This window comes from Equus przewalskii, chromosome X (genome assembly GCF_037783145.1).
Source record: "Equus przewalskii isolate Varuska chromosome X, EquPr2, whole genome shotgun sequence".
NCBI lineage: Eukaryota > Metazoa > Chordata > Mammalia > Perissodactyla > Equidae > Equus > Equus przewalskii.
In genome coordinates, this window is record NC_091863.1 from 71,595,524 (window position 1) to 71,605,444 (window position 9,921).

The 9,921-nt window shown below is 39.0% G+C and overlaps 1 pseudogene; it reads left to right on the forward strand.

The window, feature by feature from the left end:
- The window catches only part of LOC139080869 (tubulin alpha-3 chain pseudogene), a 71,754-nt pseudogene extending 63,526 nt beyond the window's left edge, over positions 1-8,228 (forward strand).
- The last annotated feature ends 1,693 nt before the right edge of the window (positions 8,229-9,921 follow it).

Here is a 9,921-nt window from a genome sequence, read left to right on the forward strand (position 1 = left end):
TTTAAGAAGCCAAGTTCATATAATTAAGGTAAAATTTTGGTAAACAAGGCTAGTTTGAGAAACTTGTTTTAGTATGATATATAATACAAGCACACATTTTATTCTACTTTTTTCCCCCTGAACTGATATAGGTTTATTAGTCAAGAAATCTAAATTTACAACAAAGTAATATTTAAGATCATGGGAACGTAAAACATTTCTGAGCTAGCCTCTATGAGAACCAATAAGTGAGTTAAGAAATGTCGTGTGACACAAGATTAACATGCAAAAATCAATTGAATTTTCATACATTAACTACAAACAATTGGAAATAAAAATTTATAAAGACATTCTACTAACTATTACTCCCCCTAAATGAAATACGTAGGAATAATTATGGACAAAACATGTATAGGATCCATATACGAAATTTACAAAATCCTGATGAAAAAATTGAAAGACTTAATGAAGACAGATACAATATTCATGATTAGAATATTAACACAGTAAATATGTCAATTATCTCCTTATCCCCAAATGATCTCTAGATGTAATATATCTTATCAGAATCACAGCTAGGTATTTTGTTGTAGACATAAGCAAGTTATTCTAAAATGTATACAAGCTTTAAAATAGTTAAAACAATATTTAAAAAAAGAATCACTCTTTCCAATGTTAAGAAATGCTACGATAATCAATATGATATGCTGCTAGTGGAGGGATAGAAATATAAATCACTGGAACAGAATAGAGAACCAAGAAATAGACCCTCACAAATATGCTTAATGGTTTTTGGGTTTTTATTACAAAGACGGAGAAACAATTCAATGGAAGATAGAGTCTTTTCAACAAATATTGCTGGAACAACTGGGTTTCTATAGGCAGGAGAAAAGAACCTTGAACTAAACTTCACACTTTATACAGAAATTACCAAAAAATAGATCTTAGACTAATTAGTAAAATGCATATCTATAAAATACTTAGGAAAAAAACTTAAAAGAAAATCTTGATGATCCAGGGCTTTGCAGACTTCTTAGACTTGAAATCAAAAGCATGAAAAATAAAGGTAAAATTGATCCATGTAGAGCTAATTTCTGTGTATAGTTCAAGATAATGGTCTACTTTCATTCTTTTGCATGTGGCTGTCCAGTTTTCCCACCATTTATTGAAGAGACTTTCCTTTCTCCATTGTATGTTCTTGGCTCCTTTGTCAAAGATTAACTGTCCACAGATGTGTGGTTTTATTTCTGGACTTTCAATTCTGATCCATTGATCTGTTTGTCTGTTTTTGTGCCGGTACCAGGTGTCTTGATTACTATAGCTTTGTAGTATGTTTTGAAGTCAGGGTTGTGATGCCTCCAGCTTTGTTTTTTTTTCTCATTGTTTTGGCTATTTGGGGTCTTTTCTTTTTCCATATAAATTTTTGGATTCTTTGCTCTACTTCTATGAAGAATGTCATTGGGATTTTGATTGGTATTGCATTGAATCTGTAGATTGCTTTAGGTAGTATGGACATTCTAAGTATGTTTATTCTTCCAACCCATGAACATGGACTATGTTTCCATTTCTTTATGTCTTCTTCAAATTATTTCAATAATGTCTTATAGTTTTCAGTGTACAGGTCTTTCACCTCTTTAGATAAGTTTATCCCTAAGTATTTTATTCCTTTTGTTGCGATTGTAAATGGGATTATATTCTTGATTTCTTTCTCTGCTAGTTCATTGTTAGTATAGGAATGCAACTGATTTTTTTAAATTGATTTTGTACCCTGCTGCATTGCTGTAGTTGTTGATTATTTCTAACAGCTTTCTGGTGGATTCTTTAGGGTTTTCTGTATATAAAATCATATCATTTGCAAATAACAAAAGTTTCACTTCTTCCTTTCCAATTTGGATTCATTTTATTTCTTTTCCTTGCCTAATTGCTCTGGCCCTATGTTCATCGCAACACTATTCACAATAGCCAAGACATGGGAAAAATCCAATGTCCATTGGCTGATGATTGGATAAAGAAGATGTGGTGTATATATATATACACACACACAATGGAATACTACTGAGCCATAAAAAAGATAAAAATCATCCCATTTGCAACAGCATGGATGAATCTGGAGGGTATTATGCTAAGCAAAATAAGCCAGACTGAGAAAGACAAACACCATATGATTTCACTCATATGTGGAATATAAACAAACACATGGACTAAGAAAACAGCTCAGTGGTTACCAGGGGAAGGAGGGTAAAGGGGAGCACTTATGTGGTGACAGACAAGAAATGATGTACAACTGAAATCTCACAATGATGTAAACTATTAAGAACTCAATTTTAAAAAATTAACTTTCCATAAAAAAGATAAAATTGATAAATGGGACTGCATCAAAATTAAAAATTTTACTGTGTAAAAGACCACATGAAGAGTATAAAAAGTCAAGATACTGACTGGGAGAAAATAGTCACAAACTACATATCCTGTAAAGGACTAGTATCTAGAATATATAAGGAACTCAAAACTCAGCAGTAGACTTTTGCTTCTGGAACAGAGAAATCAGGAGTTCATTGCATCCATTTCCAAGTGAAACAACTATGATGTTAAGATTATGAAAAAAAAACCCAAACATTTACAGTATCTGGAAATTTTCCTAAGAGAATACAGCAAATGAAGAAGCACATATTCAAGAAAATCTACTAAATCTTAGTAACAGCACTGAGAGTGTGTGGCACTTGAGCCATGACTAACTAGCTTCCTTGCTTGCTCCCAACTCCATCTCAGAATGATAGAAGTTCTGCTCCAGCTGGGAGTGGACAAAAACACTGCTCCCTCTCCCCTCAGCTCCCAGTCAAGGGCTATGATCTCTCACATGAAGGGGCAATCCACCAGCATTTCACATCCACTTCATCTGTGAGTTCCAGAGACTAAATTTCTTCCAAATATGGCTGAAAAGTTGGAGCTCCATTTCTTCACTCAGGCCCTACCTGTTGGGTAGAGGCTCTATCTTATCAAAGGCAGGACAAGAACAGAAAGTTCCTCATTGCTCTTACTTAAGCTTGATATAGGTTAGAAAATCCATGCCATGAAAGTCACACTGAAAAGAGTAGAGGCTACTATCTTCTTCCTGTGACCTACTCATAAAACTTGGATGTCACACCCACCCCAAATTCTAAAGTCATGGCTCATAGATTTTGCCCAAGAGGAAAGTCTTTCTATAAAAATATAGAGCTCCAAAGCACTCCTCAAAGGAGCTGAATTGATTTTTACAAGAGTATGAGAAAGATCAAGCCTAACGGTGCCCTTCAAAATCATGGAGATTTTGATGGGAAACAACTAAGAGGAAACTGTTAGCTCTCTGGTAACAACAAGCAAAGTCATAGGTCAGCTAGTTTACCAGAGAGAACAAGGGAAATCGATAGCTGAGTATAGAACTCCTTGAGTCAGAATAAACCTTAAAGATTGGCCTCAAAAACTATTTATTCAGAGAAGTCTGGGTGTAGTTGGATCAGATAGTAGAGCAGTTTATGACCCAGGGCATGTTTGAAAACAATAGAGAAATCAGCTGGCTTTTAGTGGATCCCAAAGGCTGAGAATGATACCAAACAAGAGATACAAACTATTAGAGAGATCAGGGAAAGAGCCATTAAAACAGAACACTGCTAAAACCATTATCATCCAAGAGGTTGCACTCTCTGAATAGAGACATCAGAATAGTCACGCTGTGGGGGAAGCAGATTTCATTAAAATAGTATAGCCAAGTCACTTAATGAATAAACAAGCAAACAACAAAAGAAGCAAGCCCAAGTGGAGAGGAGAATCAGTATGTAGATTTGCTTCAATATATTACCTTAAAATATCCAGTTTCAACCAAATTGAAGCACATGTAAAGAAACAGGAAATTGATATCCATACAGACACAAAGAGCAAGCAACAAAAACTGCCTGTAAGAGGATCCAGATGTAAGATTTAACAGCAAAGACTTTAAAGCAGCCATTATAAATCTATTCAAAGGACTAAACAAAATCATGCTTAAGGGAGGAAAGAAAAGGACTGTGACAATTTCTCATCAAATACAAAATATCGATAAAGAGATGCAAATTATAAAAAAATAAAACCAGTGGAACGTCAGGGGTTTAAAAATAAAATAACTGAAATGAAAAATTCACGAAAGGAGCTCAAAGATAGATTTGAAGTGAAAAAAAATAAATGAACTTTAATATAGATCACTAGAGATTGTCCAATTGAAAGAGCAGAAAGAAAAGAGAATGTAGAAAAAGAAACAGAACCTCAGAGAAATGCAAGACACCATTAAGTACAACAATATATGCATAATCGAGTAGAGGAGAGGAGCTAAAGAAAGGAGCAGAAAAAATATCTAAAGATTTAGTGGCTGAAAACTTCCCACATTTGATGAAAAATATTAATCTACATATCCTAGAAGTTCAACACAATCCAAATAGGACACACATAAAAAGATCTACATCAAGACACATCATAGTGAAAAAGATGAAAGAAAAAGACACTTGAAAGAAGCAAGCAAAACAACTCTTCATTAACAAGGATATCCTAATAATATTAACATCTGACTCCTCATCAGAAACTATGGAGGCCAGAAGGCAGTGGGATGATAGTCAAAGTGGTAAAAGAAAGATACTGTATACCAAAAATCTTATACCCAGGAAAACAATCTTTCAAAAATGAAGGCATAATAAAGACATACCTAGATAAACAAAAACTGAGAAAATGTTTTGCTAGTGGATCCATAATAAAATAAAGGAAATATCTTCAGGCTGAAAGCAAATGATGCCAGAAAGTAATTTGAATCTGCAACAACAAATAAAACAAAAACAGAGATCTCTTGTAAAGTACTTATATAATCATAAAGACAGCATAAATGTATTTCTTCTTTTATTAACTGGCTTAAAAAGCAATTGTATAAAACAATATGTATACAGTGGTATTATTAGGCCTATAACATACAGAAATGTCTTACATTTGACAATAATAGCACAGTGTAGGCAGGTGGGAGCAGGGCTATATTGGAGTAAAGAAATGACATTGGATAGTAACTCAAATCCACAGGAAGACATGAAAACACTCAGAAATGATAAATAAGAAAGTTAACACAAAAAAACCTACAAATATACCTGTTCCCCTTTCTTCTCTCAGCTTCGTTAAAAGACGTGGTATCATATAAAGCAACAAAAAGTAATAATTATAACAATAAAGTGTTGGGCATTAGCATTTCTAGATATACTATCTGAGGAATCTGGCTCCAAGCCAATAATTTTTGTGTGATTTTTCAGGCCCAATCAAAAGCAATTAAAAAGGCTTTACCTGGCAGGCCTCCTGGAGGAAGGCTACCCTCCCCACACCAGACTTGGTGCACAGCCAGTGCCTTACACTCTCTAAAGGAAGCTGCAGTCAAAGACTCGGGTTCCCCTGCCTGGTCATGCTCTGAAGCATGGTTGCATTCTCAGTCCAGGTGCCTTCATTCCTAGGTGTCTTTATCTGAGGTCTTCAGCCAAAATCCTTTTCAGGGGTCTCTGCCAAAGCCTCATAATGGGAGGAGTAAGGGGAAATCTTGAAGATACTTTTACCCCCAGCCAGCCCAGTGGCTCAGCAGTTAAGTGCACACGTTCACTTTGGTGGCCCGGGGCCACTGGTTTGGATCCTGGATGTGCACTTACACGCTGCTGGTCAAGCCATGCTGTGGTAGGCATCCTACATATAAAGTAGAGGAAGATGGGCACGGATGTTAGCTCAGGGCCAGTCTTCCTCAGCAAAAAGAGGAGGATTGGTGGCAGATGTTAGCTCAGGGCTAATCTTCACCAAGGAAAAAAAAATATATTTTTTTCCACTCTGACTTAGTACTTTTCTACTCCTAGCTCTTCCCTTCTCCCTACCCCCAACCACAGGTCCATAGAACTGCCAGAATCTTTTGTTCCAGACTCCCTCAAGAGTAGAATGATTTCCATGCCTGTGCTGATCCACACAGCTTTGGAGTAGTGCACTGTTTAATGGGAGAAAATGGGAGAAATGGGAGTTGATGCTTTCTCCAGTTTTGACTCTTGCTTATACAGTTACAGTAAGTGATTAAAGATTTCACTGTTGTATTTGTTTTAGCTTGTTGCTTTAATTAGCTACCCTAACATCATAATTTAGCACTCTCTCCCAGCTCAGTAGAGCACCTAACAAATTGGAGCAGTGAGCAGGGTAATCAATTAAGCACAGTACCAATCTGGGAGAGAAAAAGCTTGAAGATCCTGTAGGTTATGTTTAGGATACGCTAGCAGAGTCTGCAGAACATTTTATTGGGGTGCTAGATTGTATGCAAGAGTCTGAGGGTCCTATGGGGCATTTTGCCAATGGGTCTTAGTAATTGCTAGCAGAAGCCATAGCTCACTCTTGGAGGATGCTAGTGGATTGTTTATGTAAGTTTCTCAGTTCCAAGGAGGATCTTTGGTCCTTCGCTTTAGCCTCCAACTAACTCCCCAGCTGAGTTCACCCAGGGGGTCAGATTAGAGATCCAACAGAAGGGTTCAGAAAAAGCAAAGGAAGCAGTTTCCCAGCCACTGGTTATGGCCCTCTGACAATGACACTAGGAGGTTCCTGTGAGCTGAGTAACTCTAAGCAAGTCCCTGGCACAGATAATCATCCTGTTTTGGCAAATTGCTAAAACTTCAGGAAAACCCAAGTGTAGAGCTCTTTGGGATCATTTTGCCAGTGGCCCTGAAAAGAACTTAGAGACTTATTTAAATCCTCTCTGAAGGTAATCTTGCTAAAGTTTAATATGGGAAATTGGCATGATGTGGGGCACATTACCACAAACCTCCTCCCTTCTAAGTACCCTGATAGTGTCCACTGCCAGGATAACAGAACTCAAGCCACAACAATAACAACAGCAGCCACAGCCTTCCAGACACTGCTCCGCTTCAGGAAAGCCTGGGCTTCACTTAAACTTGCCTGCCCTGCACAATCCGTGGGAATCTCATCTGGGAAACAACTGTCTTTCCTGGTTTGCTGCTCCACCTGGATCTCCACTGCCTCTGCCCACTCCAGAAAACTTAAAACCAAATCCTGGCAGGCAGCACCTGTGACTGACAAGGTTTCTGTTTCCTCCATCCCTCCCCTATGGGCCTGGTGTTAGGCAGAGGATTCTGCCAGCTTTTGGGTCTTCTGCCTAGACCCCTCAGCTTTCAGAAAAAAACAATGTTATGTGTTAGGTCAATGTCCCTTAGTCCAAAGGAAGGACCAGAGGCCACATGACAAGGAAGAAAAAAGAGAATTGTACTTCTTGGGTCTTCGTAGATACCAGTGCACAGGTGACTGTGATCACTACAATCCCTAGCATAAAGATGAGGGAAAAACAAATAAATCTCTCTGGTTTTGGGTCTGAAACCACCACTATACAGACTTTTGTCCAAGCCTAAATATAGGTGTGTCTCGTTGCGTCCCTACAACAATATGTATTATTAGTGTTGATATGGACCACGTACACCAACCTCAATTGAGTGACTTGGCATATCCTGTCCTCCATCTTGACCTCCCTGCAATTCAATGGGCCCTGAATGTCAAACTGACAGAATTCCAGACTGACCTGGTCACATCCGCTCGCATCCACTTCTCCCTATCCACCTATGCCCTGGTCAACTCAGCCAAGAGGGCTTACCATGAGAAGCTGTTCATGGCTGAGATCACCAAAACCTGCTTTAAGCCAGCCAACTAGAAGGTCAAGTGTTACCCTTGCCATGGCAAGTACATGGCCTGCTACGTGTTGTACAGGGGCACATGTTCCTGAAAGATCCCAATGTGGCCATCACCACCATCAAGTCCAAGCACGCCATCCAGACTGTAGATTGGTGCCCACTGGATTTAAGGTAGGCATCAGCTACCAGCCCCCGACCATGGTCCCTAGTGGAGACCTGGCCAAAGTGTAGTAGTCTGCGTTCCTGCTGAGCAACTCCACCACTATCACTGAGGCCTGGGCCCACCTGGACCATAAGTTTGATCTCTTGTACACAAAGCAAGCCGTTGAGCATCGGTACATGGTGGAAGGCATGGATGAAGGGAAGTTCTCTGAGGCCTGGGAGGACCTGGCAGCTCTGGAGAAAGATTACAAAGAGGTGAATGTGAATTCTGTGGAAGCAGAAGCAGAAAAAGGGGAAGAATACAGAATAGGAGAATGTGGCAGGCATTCCTCTGTTTCACTCTCTCTTGCCACCCTTCAGCATGGCTGGGTTCAAGTTGCTTACAATTAAAGTTTCTGCATTAAAAAAAATATCAAGGACAGCCTGGTGGTACAGCAGTTAAGTTCGTGTACTCCACTTCAGGGGCCTGGGGTCACCGGTTTGGATCCTGGACGTGGACCTATGTACTGCTTGTCAAGCCATACTGAGGTGGTGTCCCACATATAAAATAGAGGAAGATGGGCATGGATGTCAGAGCCAATCTTCCTCAGCAAAAAAAAAAAAAAAAAAAAGGATTGGCAGCTGGTGTTAGCTGAGGGCTAATCTTCCTCAACACAAACAAACAAAATGTCTATGTATGCCTCTGCTAGCTTTTCCCCATACGCCTTTACAGGAACTGCTACAGTTAGGGCCATTGTAGAGAAGTATGTGGAAGACTTTAAACCTACCTGCTTCATGGGCTATAGCAAATAACCTGGCCATTTGATCGGGTCACTGGCAAGCCTTGACATGATATATAAAGCGAACCACCATATAGGGAAAATACATTTGGATAAAAATGAGTTCTGCTATTAAAAAGCTTTTTATTACCCATGTGGATGCTCACCAGAGAGTTCTCTACACTTAAAAGGAGAAATTTAACCAATAATAAGACTATGTTTGTCAACTAAATTTTGAGACTAAACTGTCTTCTTCCCCAGAGCAAGTAAATATGCAACTGATTGCCTCCTGGATCTGTGAGAAGATGGCCCATGGGAATTCCGACACCATCCTAGACTGGGCCTACATGTATGGAATGCCATTATCCTCAAAAAAATCCCAGAACAACATGGAAAGGCCTGTTTTGTCTGACAGATTCCAGCCAAGGCTCAATACATTGCACAGGGACAGATTCCTGAGCCAGTGGGCCAGGGCATTCTTGGCAAGTAGTTTCATGTTGGTCCTCTTGTCCCATTCAGAGGGTCTCACTGGATTCTGCCTGTAGTTGACAATTTTTCAGGTTTGGCCTAGCCATCTCCATATGTTCCACTGACATAGGCCACAAAATCCAAGCCCTACAAGACATTTAGTCCCTCTTTAGGCTTCTTGAGCACATTGTGTTTGGTAATGGCCCTGGATTTGTGGTCCAAGCTACACATTAGTTGGCCCAATCACGGGGCATATGATGGACTCTCTATGTTCCCTATCAGCCCGAAAGTCACAGGGGTGATTGAGCATTCTAATAGAAAATTAAAGAACAAGCTTAAGTGGCTGGTGGAAGGAGACAAGACAACCCCACTCTGGACTACAGATCTCAAGCAAGGAATCTGGAGCCTCAATATAGCGATTCCTTAAAAGGGCGTTTCTCATCTGTGCCACGTTTGATCAGATGGTCTGTCTGCTTCCTAAAATTGTACATCCTTCCTTCACAATTTTTGACATTTTAGTCTCTATGGGGTCCCTGCAAGGGCCTTCCATTGCCTTTGACCTCTTTTTGAAGACCCAGATAGAAGAAAAATTAAGATAACTTTTAAACAGCGATGGATAAGAGATTATGAAAATCCATTTAAAAATGTTTTAAAAATTTAAGATTTATGCTAATTCTTAAACTTGATATATTTATATAAAAACGTCTTTCTGTAAAAACACTTTTATTCCTTTTGCATATAACACTTCTAGACAAAGAGACTGGATTAAAATAGGAGATATTTTTAAAAAATGTAGTTTTAAGTACTAAATGGAACACATTGATAATAACAACAACAATGAAAACCTAAAACCTAGC